This window comes from Artemia sp. Qi Xiang Cuo, chromosome 16 (assembly GCF_049724085.1).
Source record: "Artemia sp. Qi Xiang Cuo chromosome 16, ASM4972408v1, whole genome shotgun sequence".
Classification (NCBI taxonomy): Eukaryota; Metazoa; Arthropoda; class Branchiopoda; order Anostraca; family Artemiidae; genus Artemia; species Artemia sp. Qi Xiang Cuo.
This window is the reverse complement of record NC_142809.1, coordinates 42,356,176-42,374,705: the sequence shown is the minus strand read 5'-3', so window position 1 is coordinate 42,374,705 and position 18,530 is coordinate 42,356,176. Positions and strand designations below refer to the sequence as shown.

Here is an 18,530-nt window from a genome sequence, read left to right as displayed (position 1 = left end):
AGAACCCCCTCATATACGTAATAATTTCTGTTCGTTTTAAGTTCTAATGTTGCTTCTTACTTTTCAGTTGAAAAAACTTGTTTTTTTTATATTTAATTTCTGATCGTTTTTTAAATAATGCTTGGAAATCCGGCGCCCCCCCCCCTCATAAAAATATCTCTTACCCCAAAGAAACATCCTCCACGGAAAGATTCTCCCGAGTAACCCCCTCCTCCAGCCCCCCCCCCCACCAGAAAAAAATCTTCCCTGAAAATGTCTGTACACTTCCCAATAACCAATACAATATGTAAGCAATGAGCAAAGTTCATAACTTGCAGCCCTTCCCCTGGGAACTGAGGGGGATTAAGTCCACCTAAAAGACATATTTATTAGATTTTCGACTATGCTGAACAAAATGGCTATCTCAAAAATTTAGATGGGTGACTTTGAGAAAAAATGAGCGTGGGAGGGGGCCTAGATGCCCTCCATTTTTTGGTCACTTAAAAAGGGCACTAAAACTTTTAATTTCCGTTCCAATGAGCCCTCCTCCGATATTCTAGGACCACTGGGTCGATACGATCACCCCTGGGAAAAAAAAGACAAAAACAAAAAACAAATAAACGCGCATCCGTGATCTTTCTTCTGGCAAAAAATGGAAAATTCTACATTTTTGTAGATAGGAGCTTGAAAACTCTATAGTAGGGTTCTCTGATACGTTGAATATGATGGTGTGATTTTCATTAAGGTTCTATAACTTTTAGGGGGTCTTTTCCCCTTTTTTCGAAAATCAGCCACAGTTTCTCAGGCGCGTAACTTTTGATGAGTAAGATTAAACTTGATGAAAGTTATATATTTGAAATCATAATAAAAATATGATTCTTTTGATGTATCTATTGGTATCAAAATTCCTTTTTTTAGAGTTTCGGTTACTATTGAGCCGGATCGCTTCTTACTTAAAGTTCGTTACCACAAACTGTTTGAAAATTCAAATGAATTTACTGAAAAAAAAATATGCATTGTCAGTTTAATATAAATATGCTGATATTTATTCCTTAAAATCTTAATTAATTTTTGATTTCTTAAAGTTATAAAAATGGAAATATTTAAAAGAATTTTTTTAGTAACCTGATGCCTCTATTATTACTGCACTCACTCTCATAGTCTCATCCCTTTTCTTATACATGGACTTAATTAGAGGGTTCTTAAAATCACTAGGTATTTCCCCTTTTTAAAAAATGTCAATTATAGTCTTCAGTAATTTATATCTAACTTCATAACTGTTCTGTGCTAACTTTATAGCACATTCTCAAAATGTTCTGCCCATCTAACTTTAACTCTTCACTTATCACTAATTATGGCCCCGCTCTCATATTTAACTGGCACAAGTCCAGATCGACTATTCCTCATAATTATTTAAGATATCAGTATAACATTTTACTATTATGCCGTCTCGCTGCATTTTCCTGATCCTCAGTTATTTTACCCATTGCCTCCAATTTACATCTCCTTAATTCATATTTTAATACTTTCTTTACTTTTTTAAATTCCTCTTATTTCCAAACGATCTATCACTCAAATTATTCTTGTACAAGCCACCCCAACTCTCTATTAAACATGAAGCGTTCTACTAATATTTCTGGTTGCGCTTCTAATTTTCTTCCCTAAGACACCGTCAGAGACTTCATAAACTATTTTCCTGAAACTATTCCATCCATCTTCTAAATTGTCAATTTTTAAACCCTCCAGTCCAGTATTCAACTGTTCCTGGAAAATGCCCTTCCAACACTCATTCGGGAGTCTTGCAACATCATGGCTTCCCGGAATGTAGTTATCCTTCCTAAATTTCAGCTTTACATTAACCCTAGACAATTCTAGATGGTGATGTTTACTATTAACATCGATAACAGCACTTCTATATATCTTAGTATCTTCTATCGACTGTGCCAGTCTTTGGTTTAAAATAATATTTTCAATAAGGTTAGCTGTCTTACCATCATGTGAGTACCGTATTAACTTATGGGCTATTTTATGGCCAAATACTGTATTTATTATAACAAAATTGTGATACCTAAAAATTGCAGCAGTCTGTGACTATTACCGTTTTGTTTTTGTACGCCAAATTTACCTAGGATAGGAAGTCGTCTATCCCAATTCCTGCCGACCTGGGCATTAAAATCCCTTAACATATGTACCGTATTTCTACCTGGGATCCCGTCTTTCTGTTCCTACGATTGCGAACAAAATTCATCTGAGTCACTGCTATCTCCATCAGTTAGTACTGCAGAAGCATATACTACTATGACTGATACCCTGTACTTTTTGTTGCCTTAAAATAAGCAACTAGCATTCTATTATTAATATCTTTCCAATATGAAATAGCCATAGTATCTTCAAGGCCAGACTTAAAGCTCTGACACTTCTAGACCCAAGCGTTTTCGCCACTCCGTTTTTGTGAGATTTTTAGGGAAATCCTCGAAAATTCAGAGACGGGGGAAGCACTGAACAGAATACAACTGATGAGCCAAAAGTAATGAAAGAGAGAGGAGATACAGAGCTCTAAGCTTCCATTCTTTGGAGACATCTGACAGTGTCTTACAAATACAAGTCTGACAGTTTGTAAGTTGCTACGGAATTCCTGCGTTGTTTTAAATCACTTTCTGCGAATAGACAGCTCAGCAGTAGAGTGCACCTGGCACTTTTACGATAAATCGCACCATTTCAATTATAGTTAAGAAAAAATCACTCACAGATACATTATCCCACCCCCGGCATTACATGTTCCTAGGCCAGGGTACAGTGTGCCTTTTGATAAATTCAGGCTTCAGTAGCTTCTTAATTCATTATGACCTCAACTCCTTGTATAAGCACCCCATACTTCTGACCAAAGTAAATCAATTTTATGTCGCCTAATTCATGTTTCTTACCCCTGGAAGATGAGTTTTGAAACTCCTAATAAATCCAGTTCAAAGTGTCTGAATTCGTCTGTCAAAATGTCAGTACGATAGTTGTTTTATTTACGTTTTAACCTTCTAAGTTTCAATTTTTCGTATTTTTTAAATCATTTAAATTATTATGGCCTCAGGAAAAGCATGGAGGAGACTAACATATTTTCTCAAGTCTATGCGAAGCACTCAAGCCTGCTTAGAGAAGGACAATAAGAAGTCTCTGAGACCTCCCGTATGATTGCAGGCTTTGGGCAATTCCAGTCCTGTCTTGGTCACAACAAAGTTTTCTATACATGGCAATGCTCTTTTTTCCATAAGAGTCAATATCCTGCCCTGGCAATCTCAAGCCTATTTTCTCCGACTTGTTACATATTCGCGCCTATACATATTAAAATATTCTGGGGAGGCAACCCATTATGGATAATTAAACTGGGAAGAGGTCCTTCAGCTAAAACAAATTACCAAAACAAACCCAAACTAGAAGAATTATCCAGGAGCGTAGCTCCATACTTTTCATTTGACGGGGGGGGGGCAAGAGAGGGTCTGCATCCAGATAGTCATTGGACATGGACTATCCTTCAGGGGAAAGCAGTTGTGGTTCTGGCCTCTTAAATTTTCCTATATTCACAGCAAGTATTGAGTATTATTATAAATTGTGTTACAGTAAGTAAGTAACATCTTGCCAACTACAAGCTCTTTTTTATTTTAATGAAGATGAATATACATCTTCGGATGGGGGGGGGGCACTTCACATTTTTTGGGGTTTGTCTGAAATTTCCCTCACCAAGCGAAGCTTGGTCACCTACTGCTGCACATTAAAACTGATAACAAAACAATAAATAAAGAGCACTGGTTTGTAGCGTATATTTGTGAGCATAAATTTTCTAAATTATGAGAAAAATACATATATTGTTTTGATCCACTTTATCCTACTTGCAACTGACATTTCGTACAGCATGTTGATGCAGAGATAAATGTCACATAAGTAGCACTGGCTTTACGTGAAATTCAACTAATTTAACTAATAAAAGTTATAATCCTCAGCACATTTATGTCAGTTCTCTTTTGGAGCTGGTTAAAAGAAATACTTAGAAAAGCGAAAATAGCAAGAAGTCAGCATGGTGATGTACATAGATGAAGGTCTACATTTATGGATCAGTATGTGAATAAAAAAGCGTAAGGAACAGAACGATATCAGCGTTCACTAGGCGTTTCAATTACAAATAAGAGAATCTGTAGCTATAATTGGAGTTGTGATTTAAATATTGGAAGTAAAAAATTAAAACAATTAAATGATTCCTGGAGCCGATGTCTCCCCCCTACTAACCTCTACGACTAAACTACAGCCAATTTGAACTATCTTATTACAGTACAAATATTATTATAAAAAACACTAAGTCTTATTTTCTTTTTTATTCTCTGCTCAAAGTAAAGACCGAAGTTGAAACTTAAAACAAGGAATAATTTTAAAGTTACTTAATAATTTGTTCTCCAAACTATTCGGGGGGGATTCTCCAATACCAACCTCAAAGACGTCATTGGAATTATCCATTAATCAGAGTACAGTACAAATGCTGTATAGTTTACTAAGCAATAATTTCCTTGAGGGGCGTCACTCCTTTAGGCCACCCTTCAGTAATGTTAGCAGTCACGGCTTTGGTTAGGAAAACTCCTGTAAGGTCAAATGTGACGCCACTATGGGGTCCCGTAAGCAGGATTATCTGGTACGGTATCGGAATGGAGAACAGAACTTATGATGGATCGGAAGCCGCAAACCATCTCATAGCACCGGAACAGCTCCAGTCTTTTTATACCTAGTCCATCCTCGTTGGGGAATTAGGATTATTCAACCCAATGTACGGCGACTCTTCACCCAGAAGCTTAACCTTAAAGACGAGAATAACATCACCCCAAAACCGGAGGCCTCCTTGCCAACCAGATTAGCTAAAAGTTGCAGACAAAGGTTGAGAGGAATTGTAACAGATCGCATTCATGTAGCCCGTAAAAAAAAATGATGTCCTGAATTTTAATATACCAATATAATTTTAGATAGCCTTTTTTTAATAGTTCATCACAAAAGAAAAGATAAAGAATTAATTGACAAATGAATTGAGAAAGATGCATATGATTGTTTCTTGTTGTGTTTTGCGATATTTTGGAGATTCGTTCAAAAGTTGGTCTAGTTTTCAAAAGGTTTATTATAGCGCTAGAATAAACCGCGCTATCTAGAAAAGTAACTGTTGATCAAAAATTTAAGTAACGACAATTGTCTCCAGCTAACCGAAGAAGAAAGGGCTCAAGTCCAAAACACCTATTATGATTTTTTAATGATAAATGATAAATATTGACCAGCCAAGTGGGAGACCAATCCCCGTTAGAGACATATATCGCTGGAGATTATCAGAGGTAATGTCAAATAAACCAATTTTATTGGTAAATATATACCAAATCATATTATTGAGTTAGGAATAAAGTGAATACACCATTTGATGCCTTTTTTTAAGCTGATTATAAGTATACTAATCATTTCTATTGGAAATGTATGTTAGCCCCCTCCCCTCTATAGCTACAATTCCACGTGTCTTAATTTCTACATTAGGGGGGTGGGGGCAAATTTAGTTAGTGATGGGTTCGTTTAAATCTTACCCCCACCCCCCTAATGTAGAAATATATACCCTGAATTGGCATATATAGGGAAGGGGGCTAAAATTCATTTCCGATAGAGATGAGGTCAATATCTACCAAATCATATTATTGAGTTAGGCTAGGAATACAGTGAATACACCATTCAATGCCCTTTTTTTATGCTGATTACGAATATAATAAGCATTTCTATCAGTAATGAATTTCAGCCCCCCCCCCCTATATAGGCTATACCTAACCTAACCCTGAATTGGCATATAGGCTATAGGGGGGGGGGCTGAAATTCATTTCCGATTGAAATGCTTATTATATTCATAATCAGCATAAAAAAGGCATCAAATGGTGCATTCACTTTAGTCCTAACTCAATAATATGATTTGATAGATATTGACCAGAAATGATTAGGCTATTATATTCATAATCAGCATAAAAAAAGGCATCAAATGGTGTATTCACTTTATTCTTAACTCAATAATATGATTTGGTATATAGATAGTTAGATAGATAGATAGATATTTATTGCAATAAAAGCTGTTTTGGGCCATGGCAAAAAAATGGAAAATCACACAAAATAATAGCACATGATTATAATGCTCATAGCAAAGTATAGTAGCCTACATAACAATAACAATGCAAAATAACAAAACAATAACATAATAAATCACACAATACCGTTAAACTAACATACATAGATAGATGTATGTTACATCTATCAAGGGCCATGACTACAAAAAAATAAAAAACAAGAAAACAACTTACACACATACAAAAATAATTTCAACACTCACCCCACCCCCTTTACAAAAATCTATCTCTATGTGACATACCCAATTTTATATACTTTGCTATTATTCTTATTGTCCCATAATTTTTTGATCCCATTACTGAAACCAACCACTCACTTGTCTCCACATTATCAAAAAATAATTCTTTCCTTAAATCCTGAAATTTGGGACAAAATGCCATGAAGTGAAGCAGATCCTCACCATTTTCTCCACACATAGGGCATGAGTAAGGACCGTCCATTACCGTTACCCTCCCTAAATATTTCCTCCTTTCTCCAAGTGCTAGAAAATTACCCTTCCCATATATATACCACTTAATTTCTTCAGTATTTAAACCCACTTTAATATATTTACCTATATTTACCTTTTTATCTCCCTTTCCCTAATAAACACCTTTCTAAAATTTATGTTAGAATTCTGTCTGGCTCAAATAGGCTAAACTTTCAAGTGTTTTTGTATCAGTTTCCTAATTAAAGTGGCTTAATTCCCTCTTCCCATCTTTTCAGAATTGTAATATAAAAATGAAACAATTTGCCAATGCCCTAGGCTATTTGAATGGGTAAAATTCTAGCCTACTTCAGCTACTTTTGGCTATCTTGGAATGGGGTTAGGTTAGGACAATGAAACTTTCTGGGATGGGTCTACAGGCTCAAGTATGTCACAGGAAGGTATTTTGAAGTACCTACCTCCATTTCCTCTCCCTCTAGAGGGTTCTGAAATTTGCCTATGTGACAGGTCTATTATCTATTGAAATTTTGAACTATACAAAACAACATTTTACCTTAATTTTCAGTGATCAGTTCCCTTTTCTCTGACTTTAGTTCTGGTAATGATATTCTTGTTGTTTGAGTAGAATTGGAAGCCATATTATTTATTTTTCAAAATTTAGGAAATGTATTTGCATATCTTTAAAACCTTATAAATTGGGATTATGCAAAGTTGTAGAGCTGAAAACAATTTTGTTGGGTAAATATTTCACAGTTCATGTTATTGACTTACAAATAAAGTGAACATACCACTTCATACCTTTTTTTTATGCTCTTTATGAATATAATAAATAATGATAATTTTTGCTGCAAATGAATTTTACCCCACCCCTATATATACCAATTCAGGGTATAAATTTGCACATTAAAGGGAAGGGGGGGGGTAAAGGTTAAACTTACCTCTCATTTGCAACAGAAATAAACTTTCCCCCCACCCCCCTAATGTACAAATATATACTCCAAATTGGTATATATATGGGTGGGGTAAAATTCATTTGTGATAAAAATGATTACTACATTTGGAAAGGGCATAAAAAGGCATTGAATAATATGTTCACTTTAGTTTTAAGTCATTGATATGAGCTGCAAAATTATTTACCTTTTGCTGTACTTCATTTAAGCAGAAGATCTATTTTGCAAGGTTTCACTTTGATAACATACAGATTTTTAAAGGTCATCAAAGGTCAAAACCTTCTAGAGAGAGAAAAAGTTATTTAAACTCCTAGAATCAAAAGATTTACTGCAAGATATCTAAGCAGTTTCAAGATTAATAAGGAACAACCTTTACAGTAGCTCATTTCAACTCACAAAGGAAAAGGAAAAGTGTGAGTCAAAAAGAAAAGGGCTGAATAGTCTCAACTGAAAAGCCCATGTTTGCTGAAACAGAAGAAATTTGACCTAACAGTTTATCAGGGTGAATACCTTGTATTTCACTATTTTCAAACACAGAATATATGCTCCTGTATTCTTGGACACTTTTAGTTTGTTGTTGTTTTGTCTTTTTAAGATAGAAATAAACTTTTTTCAGATTGTATGCCTTACATCTTGTGGCTTCCATCTTTGCATTTATCTCTGTGATCTAAAACAGGGCTGGATTGACTAGGTGCAGGGCCTGATTGGAAGTTTTTTTGTGCCAATTTATCTGGAAATTGTGTAGGTAGCAATCCAATTTGACCAAGTAGGCAGCAACCTCCAAATAAATCACCTTTGTTGCCTTCTTTTCAAGTGAGAAAATGGAAGACTCCACAGTGAATACCTACAATGTTGAAGGGCCCAATGACTTTCAATTAACACTTGCATAGTTGATGGCATCTTTGTAGGTTCTTACTGTTCTTTTTTTGCAACAGTTTATTGGCACCAAAGATTGAGATGGTGTTGTTCTTCTAACATGACATTTCTTTTCCCTTCACTTTCATTTTCAACTTGGTCTCATTCTCACTGTCACTTGTCTTCAAACAGCAGAGTGGCTTCTTTATAGAATTGGAATTAAAGAAAGTTTGTTATTTGATGTTTCAAAGTGGCGACCACAAGCAGGGACTTCCTGTAGCAGGAGGATGTCCTTTGTGTGAGAGTATTTTTAATGTGGTATAGAGGTAGTAGTTCAATAATGTGAAGACTACTTTTCAGCTTTTATTTTCAAGTAAATTAAAGTGTAGGTGGCATTTTTTTTTCTGTTTAAATACTTTTTTTTATTATTGGTGCCACTAAGAGAAGAGGAGATGGGATTAAATTAAAATTAAAAAAAAAATCAAAAGAAAGATGTTCCATTGAATTATACATCCTCAAGCTTATTGACAAGTTTTATAGTGTAGTGAAACAAAATAGATAATTTTGTTTTACAAATGAAAATTGTGAACCACATTTGCCTCCTGTGTTTGATTATTCAAATCATTGAGTCTGGTTTTATTTCACTCCAAATCCTTAATAATTTAATTTTCTATTTGAAGTTAAATTTTATTCTATCTAATATTCAGTTTTGCCTGATTTAGTGTCCAAAGCAAAATGTGACGCAAACTTGATACCTAATCTCTTTGCTTTACAAACAATAAAAGCTGGAAATTGGTGGTTATGAGATATTTTCCACCCATCATAAATTAGCCTCTTAAAGGTGTCCAATTTAAAGCTAACACAATCTTTGTTAGAATGACAAAGAGCATTATATATCAAGTTTATAGGTTAGAACATTAGGAGCATGACTTGCATTGTTTCCAAGTGTTGATTTAAACTATAAAACAAATTAAAGAAGGGAACATAAAATTTTTATTTAAACAGAAAAGTAAATACTCAAGCTTGACACATAGGGTGCATGCCTGGTTGCATATTTCAGCATGGCATATATTCATAAATCTGTGATTTATTGTGGTGACAAAAACACTGTAGACTAGCTCATCAGACAAGAAATAAATAATAATGCAAAAATCTCTCTTAATGATCAGACTTGAAAAAACAAGAAAATATAAAATACAAAAAAATTCAATTTTTATGAAAAATTGTTTTATATAAACTATAAAATAAACAGAATAAGAATTTGAATGAAAAGTAAAGAGCTTCATTACATGAAACACAAGTAAATCCAAATCATAATTCAACCAAATATAAAATTACGCTGAAGTTTGACTTTCTCACAACTCTTATTTTTTTTTTAAACATTAAAAAACTTTAGTGAAAAGAGTGAGGCGTTGAGGAGGGGACAGTCCCTTTCATATACGGAATAATCTCTGTTCGTTTTAAGTTTAAAGCGTCGTTCCTTACTTTCAGTTAAAAAAACTTGTTTTTTTTTTTATTTAATCTCTAGTATAGATCTGTCAACAATGACAGGGATAAGTGACTGAGTGATAAAATAATGAAGTCATTCATAATTTTATCACTACAAAAATCTACCTGGAAAAAGAAATCCAGTGGTTTAATTAGTCTAGTTTACATAGAAAAATGATCACTACAGGAGAGCTGTCAATGAAAGAAAGGAAAACTCTCTGTGTTTCTGATAAACATGTCAAGTCACTGGATGCTAAGATATATCTTAGATCTATAAATTCAAAGCAAATTGGTTTAAAATTGTTATATATATATATATATATATATATATATATATATATATATATATATATATATATATATATATATATATATATATATATATATATATATATATATATATATATATATATATATATATATATATATATATATATATATATATATATATTATGTTGCTTTGAATATCCAAAATCTGATTAATGTCAATGTTCACTGGTGAATGATGTTCAAAATTCCTTTTTTTTCTGCTTGCATTCAATTAGCTTTGTGAGTCAGCTTTTTAAATACCAGAAATACCAGAAATGTGTTAAAACCTCTAACCTAGACCAACTTAACACAAACTAATCTAACCTAACCTGTCATCATCAAACCTTGCATTACACTGAAATAGTTGACAGGTAATGTTGACTAAAATCCAAAGAGAAAAAGGTTTTTTTTTTGTTTTGTTTTTCTTTTCTGTGTTCTCCATCTGTTTTTCAGTTGATGGGTATTAAATTCATTAATGTAACAATTTATAATTTACTTCCTCGAAATTGAAGTTCCTTTTTCAATGTTGATCCAAAAGAGTACCTAAGAAGAGAAATATAATATATTGGTCTTAAGCTAAGTCAGGAATGTCTTTTTCGAATAATTTATAATTTAATTACTTGAAATTAAATTTTCTTCTTCCATGTTGATTCAAAAGTGTACCTGAAAAGAGACATATAAAATATTAGTCTTAAGCTAAGTCACGAATGCAATTTTTAAATAATTTATAAATTACTTCCTCGAAATTGAATTTTCTTCTTTGATGTTCATCCAAAAGAGTACCTAAAAAGATAAATATAAAATATTAGTCTTGAGCTAAATCATGAATGTCACCTTCAAATTATTCATGAATTACTTACATGGAATTGATGTCTCTTCTTTCATGTTGATTCAAAAGAGTACCTGTAAAAGAGAATATAACATATTAGTCTTAAGCTAAGTCACGATCATTTTTAAAGAATAATTACATACTCAAAACTGAATTTTCTTCTTTGATGTTCATCCAAAAGAGCACCTAAAAAGGGAAATATAAAATATTAGTCTTAAGCTAAGTCATGAATGTTTCACATTATTTATGAATTACTTACTTGGAATTGATGTTTCTGCCTCCATTTTGATTCAATAGAGTACCTTAAATAGAAATATAAAATATAGTCAAATTATATATAATAAATATATAATATATATAATAATATATAGGTAATATATATAGCTAAATCACAATTGTCATTTTCAAATTATATATAATTTACCCACATGAAATTGAAATTTCTTCTTCCATGGTGATTCAAAAGAGTACCTAAAAAAGTGAAATATAAAATAATAGTCTTAAGCTTAGTAATGAATGTCATTTCAAATAATTTATAAATTAGTTACTTGGAATTGAATTTTCTGTCTCCATGTTAATTCAAAAGAGTACTTGAAAAAGAGAAATATAAAATATTAGTCTTAAGCTAATTCACGAATGTCATTTTCAAATAATTTATAATTTACTTACTCGAAATTGAAGTTTATTCTTCCATGTTGATCCAAAAGAGTACCTAAAAAGAGAAATGTACAATATTAGTCTTAAGCTAAGTCAGGAATGTCTTTTCAAATATTTTATAAATTACCTACTTGGAATTGAAGTTTCTTCTTTGATGTTGATCCAAAAGAGTACCGAAAAAAGAGGAATATAAAATATTAGTCTTAAGCTAAGTCACGAATGTCATTTTTAAATAATTTATAATTTACTTACTCAAAATTGAAACTTGTTCATCCATGTTGATTCAAAAGAGTACCTAAAAAAGAGAAATATAAAATATTAGTCTTAAGCTAAGTCATAAATGTCATATTTAAATAATTTATAAATTACTTACTCTAAAATTGAAGTTTATTCGTTGATGTTGTTTCAAAAGAGTATGCCTATCTGAACAAGATAAATATAAAATATTAGTCTTACAGTAAGTCACGAATTTCATTTATAAATAACTTATAAGTTAATTAGCCTACTTGAAATTGAAGTTTCCTCTTTGATGTTGATCAAAAAGAGGAGCTAAAAAGAGAAATATAAAATATTAGTTTTAAGCTAAGTCAGGAATGTCTTTTTCAAATAATTTATAATTTACTTACTTGAAATTGAAATTTTTTCTTCCATGTTCATTCAAAAGAGTACCTGAAAAAGAGAAACAAAATATTACTCTTAAGTAAGTCACGAATGTCATTTTTAAATAATTATAGATTACTTACTCGAAATCGAAGTTTCCTCTTTGATGTTGATACAAAAGAGTACCTAAACAGAGAAATATAAAATATTAGTCTTAAGCTACGTCAGGAATGTTTTTCAAATAATTTGTAATTTACTTACTTGAAATAGAAGTTTCTTCTTCCATGTTGATTCAAAAGAGTAACTGAAAAAGAGAAATATAAAATATTAATCTAAAGCTAAGTCACGAAAGTCACTTTGAAACAATTTATAAATTAATTACTCGAAATTGAAATTTCCTCTTCGATGTTGATACAAAAGAGTACATAAAAAGATAAATGTAAAATATTAGTCTTAAGCTAAGTCGCGAATGCCATTTTTAAATAATTTATAAATAACTTACTCGAAATAGAAGTTTCCTCTTTTATGTTGATCCAAAGGAGGACCTAAGAGGAATATAAAATGTTAATCTTAAGCTAAGCCATCAATGTCATTTTTAAATAATTTATAACTTACTTACTTGAAATTGAAGTTTATCCTTCCATGTTGATTCAAAAGAGTACCTGAAAAAGAGAAATATAAAATATCAGTCTTAAGCTAATTCACGAATGTCATGTTTAAATAACATATAAATTACTTACCCAAAATTGAGTTTCTTTTTCAATGTTGATCCAAAAAAGTTCTTGAGAAAGAATAAAATATAAGATTAGTCTTAAGCTACCTCACATATGTCATTTTCAAATTATTTATAAATTACTTACATGGAATTGATGTCTCTGTTTCCATGTTGATTCAAAAGAGCACCTGAAAAAGAGAAATATAAAATAATAGCCTTAATCTAAGTCACGGATGTAATTTTAAATAATTTATAAATTACTTACTCAAAACTTGAAGCTCATTCTTCCATGTTGATTCAAAAGAGTACCTGACAAGAGAAATATAAAATATTAGTCTTAAGCTAAGTCAAAAATCTCATTTTTAAATAATTTATAGATTACTTACTCGAAATTAAATTTTCTTCTTTGGGGTTGATCATTTTCAAATAATTTATAAGTTACTTACTCGAAATGATAGTTTCTTCTTCGATGGTGGTCCAAAAGAGGAGAAGTATAAAATATTAGTCTTAACCTAAGTCACAAATATCGTTTTTAAATAATTTATAATTTACTTATTTGAAATTGAAATTTTCTCTGCCCTGTTGATTCAAAAGAGTACCAGAAAAAGAGAAACATAAAATATTACTCTTAAGTCAAGTCACGAATGTCATTTTTAAATATTTTATCGATTACTTACTCGAAATTAAAGTTTCTTCTTCGATGGTGATCCAAAAGAGTACTTGAAAAGAGGAATATAAAATATTAGTCATAAGCTAAGTCCCGAATGTCATTTTGAAATAATTTATAAATTACTTACTCAAAATTAAAGTTTCTTCTTTGATGTTGCTCCAAAAGCGTACCTAAAACAGAAATATAAAATATTAGTCTTAAGCTAAGCCATGAATGTAATTTTTAAATAATTTACAGATTACTTACTCGAAAATCATTTCGTTTATTAACGTTTATTTTTCCATGTTGATTCAAGAGAGTACCTGAAAAAGAGAAACTATAAAAAATTAGTCTTAAACTAAGTCACGAATGTCATTCTTAAATAATTTATAAATTACTTACTCAAAATTGGAGTTTCCTCTTTGATGTTGAGCGAATGTCTTTTTCAAATAATTTATAATTTACTTACTTGAAATTCAAGTTTCTTCTTCTATGTTCATTCAAAAGAGTACCTGAAAAAGAGAAATATAAAATATTAGTCTAAAGCTAAGTCACGAATGTCATTTTTAAATAATTTATAAAATATTTACTCGAAATTGAAGTTTTATCTTCGATTTTGATCCAAAAGTGTACCTAAAAAGAGTAATATAAAATGTTAGTCTTAAGCTAAGACAGGAATGTCTTTTTCAAATGATTCATAATTTACTTACTTGGAATTGAAGTTTCTTTTTCCATGTTGATTCATATGAGTACCTGAAAAAGAGAAATATAAAATATTAGTCTTAAGCTAAGTCACGAATTTCATTTCTTATTAATTTATAAATAACTTACTCGGTAATTGAATTTTCTTCTTCAATGTTCATCCAAAAGAGAACTATAAAATATTAATTTTAAGCTAAGTCACGAATGTCATTTTTAAATAATTTGTAAATTACTTACTCAAAATTGAAGTTTGCTCTTCGATGTTGATCCAAAAGCGTACCTAAAAAGAGAAATATAAAACATTTGTTTTAAGCTAAGTCAGGAATTTCATTTTTCAAATAATTTATAATTTACTTAATTGAAATCGAAGTTTCTTCTTCCATGTTGATTTCAAAAGAGGACCTAAAAAAGAAAAAATATAAAATATTAGTCTTAAGTTAAGTCACAAATGTCATTTCAAATTATTTATAAATTACTTACATGGAATTGATGTTTCTTCTTCCATGTGATTCAAAAGAATACATGAAAAAGACAAAAATAAAATGTTAATCTTAAGCTTAGTCACAAATGTATTTTTTTAAAAATTTATAAATTACTTACTCGAAACTACTTACCTGAAAAAGACAAAAATAAAATATTAATCTCAGCTATAGTCACGAATGTCTTTTTTAAACAATTTACTTACTCAAAATTGAAGTTCTCTCTTCGATGTAGGTCCAAAAGTGTACCTGAAAAAAAGAAATATGAAATATTAGTCTTCAGCTAAGTCACGAATGTCTTTTTTAAACAATTTATACATAGCTTACTCGAAATTACTTACCTGAAAAAGACAAAAATAAAATAATAATCTAAGCTTAGTTACGAAGATCTTTTTTAAACAATTTATAAATTACTTACTCGAAATTGAAGATTCCTCTTCGATATTGGTCCAAAAGAGTACATGAAAAAGAGAAATATAAAATATTAGTCTTAAGCTAAATCACGAATGTCCTTTTCAAATACTTTATAATTTACTTCCTTGAAATTTTTTTATTACATGTTGATTCAAAAGACTTCCTGAAAAAGAGAAATATAAAAAATAGTCTTTAGCTAAGGCACAAATGTCATTTTCAAATAGTTTATAAATTACTTACTCAATAATTTAAGTTTGTTCATGTTGATTCAAAAGAGTACCTGAAAAGAGAAATATTAAATATTAGTCTTAAGCTAAGTCACGAATGTCATTTTTAAATAGCTTACAAATTACTTACTTGGAATTGAAGTTTCTTCTTCGATGTTAATCCAAAAGAGTACCTAAAAACAGAAATATAAAGTATTAGTCTTAAACTAAATCACGAATGTCATTTTAAAATAATTCATAGATTAATTAATCGAAATTGAAAATTCCTCTTTGATGTTGATCCAAAAGTGTACCTAAAAAGAGAAATTTAAAATATTAGTCTTGAGCTAAGTCAGGAATGTTCTTTTCAAATATTTTATAGTTTACTTACTTGAAATTGAAATTTCTTCTTCCATGTTAATTCAAAAGAGTTTCTGAAAAAGAGAAAAATAAAATATTAGTCTTAAGCTAAGTCACGTTTGTCATTTCTAAATAATTTATAAATAACTTACTCGTAATTGAATTTTCTTCTTCGATTTTCCTCCAAAAGAGTACCTAAAAAGATAAATATAAATTATTAGTTTTCAACTAATTCACGAATGTCATTCTTAAACAATTTGTAAATTACTTACTCGAAATTGAAGTTTCCTCTTCGATGTTGATCCAAAAGTGTACCTAAAAAGAGAAATATTAAGTATTAGTTTTAAGCTATGTCAGGAATTTCTTTTTCAAATAATTTATTCTTCTTCTTCTTCTATTTAACAGCAGGCGGGCTTTTCAGTAAAACTATTTAGCCCTTTTCCTTTTGCTTCACTCTGTGGGCTACAGAGCTACTGGCTTGATTGCCTCATATTTATTAGATATATTCAGATATCTTTCAGCAGCTCTTTCGACTCTAGGAGTTCAAATATAAGATGATAGATGTCGATTTCTATGCTCTGTGTGCAGGTATAGTTGGCTAGGCTCTTGACTGATAGTGGGATTTTGTGGTGTTTGAAGTATTTTAACAGTTTAGAAAGCAAGGTATGTTGTGCAGATGTCAGCATATTACATTCAAATAGGCAATGGTCAATTGTTTCATTATTCATATTACAATGCCTGCAAAGAGGGGACAGGGGAATTGAACCACTTGAATTAGAAATCTTATATGAGAATGCAAGGAAATTTAGTCCATTTGTTCCAGAACGAATTCTATGATAAATTTTAGAAAGATACTTATTGGGAAAGGGGGAAAGGATAGGATTAATCTTATTAAAATTAATATCTGATAGCCTCCATTGGTAAATATCTATAATTGGGATTGGTCTCCCACTTGGCTGGTCAATATTTAAAGCATTTTTTGCTATTTCATCAACCTGATGATTACCACTTATGCCAGAGTGGCTAGGAATGTACTGAAAGTAAGTCTTTATGCCACTTGAAGCAAGATTATCAATAATACTGAGACAATGATAAGTGTCAATGTCCAACTTATATTGAGGAGCTGAGGCCAGCAACTCAAGGCTTGATAAAGAGTCGGAATAGATGATAATATTATTCAATTTTTCGATCAAAGATTGGTTTTGCTTAAGGTGTTCTAATGCCATGATTATGGCATTTAATTCAGCAGACATTATAGATAAATTATTAAATAATCTCTTGCCCATTGCAATTTTCAGGTGAGGAAGGAAAACACCACTTGCAACCTTCTCATTCATTTTTGACCCATCAACAAACATTTGGAAGTGATTTTTATAGGTAATTGTATTAAGTTCTGTAAATTTTTTCTGAACAAAAGCAATGGGGGTTAAATCTTTATTCCATTTTGAAAATTCAGTATTTATTATGGGAGATGACCAATTCCATGGAGGGGATTGGGGGAAAGTAGGTGCAATAGACTTTGCTGGTACAGGGAACTTCTTTTGAATATTGGCATACTCATCTGCAATACCTCTATACATGGCTGGATTTCTTAACCAATTATGTAATGTGTGTGAGCTATTTGATTCAATTTTTGTAAGATGTTTTATCAAGAGAAAGCTACGTCTATCTTTTATTGTTGTTAATCCACTCTCCATAAGCAGAAACTTGGTGCTTGTGGGTTTCCTAAGACCAAATATGAGACGTATTATATCATTTTGTGTTGTTTCAATTTTTTGCATCTGGGTCTTTGCACATGCACCATATACAATGAGCCCATAATCAATATGGGGTCTTATATGTGATTTATAAAACTGGAGTAAGGTTTTCTCCTTACAAACCCAGGGTGTGGAAAGAAGTCTTTTTAGTATATTTGCTTTTCTATAACATTTTTTTATTGTGTTTGAAATGTGGAGGTGGAAATTAAGTTTTTGGTCAAGCATGAGACCTAGGTAATTAATATTATTATCTTCTGGAATAGTTGTTTTATTTAGAGTTAGTTTTGCATTAACATGGTTTCGCTTCCTGTGAAATTGGATTATTTTTGACTTGGTGGGTGCAATGGGTAAATCTGAATGTTGAGAGAATTTTTCAAACTGGAAAAGTGACTTTTGCAGATTTGACTGTGCTATCTGAAAGGTGTTGCCAGATGACCATAGCACCAGATCATCAGCATATTGTAGATCGGTGTGGGGTAGGTTCATGTCCCAGAGATATAGGGCAAATAGGAGGCAACTGAGGACTGCTCCCTGAGGTAGGCCTTTGGATATTGTCTTTTGGGGTGAAGAGGCTGAACCAACACAAAAAATGAAACTTCTCACTTCTATGAATGATTTAATAAAGGATACTAGCTTGTGATGTACTACAAGGTTTGCAAGTTTATTTAAAAGGATTTGGTGGTTCACATTGTCATATGCTCCTTCAAAATCTAGGAAAGCTGCCACTAGGATATTATTTTTTGAGAAAGATTCATTTATTGCATTTGTTAGCAAAATGAAAGCATCTGTTCAGGAGTGGTATTTCCTGAATCCAGTTTCAGTGTGTTGGATCATATTATTTTTTTCAACAAACCAGAGGAGTCTGTGATCAATCATTTTCTCCATTATTTTCCCCATAACAGATATAATCATTATGTGCCTATAAGATTCAAGGTTTTAAGTTGGTGCATTTTTCTATAGGATTGGTAGAAGGGACGAAC

The 18,530-nt window shown here is 31.3% G+C and overlaps 1 protein-coding gene across 2 annotated transcripts in view; it reads left to right on the top strand.

Annotated features, from left to right (window-relative positions):
• Positions 1 to 5,216: 5,216 nt before the first annotated feature.
• Hydr2 (abhydrolase domain-containing protein 2) overlaps positions 5,217 to 18,530 on the top strand; it is a 62,390-nt gene continuing 49,076 nt past the window's right edge. The window contains exons 1-2 of one of the 2 annotated variants that reach the window (XM_089102084.1): positions 5,257 to 5,330; positions 17,092 to 17,170. The gene's annotated coding sequence lies outside the window, so the exon portion shown is untranslated. Of the gene's footprint in view, positions 5,331 to 17,091; positions 17,171 to 18,530 lie in introns of both variants that reach the window. The other variant, XM_089102083.1, reaches the window with a different exon arrangement.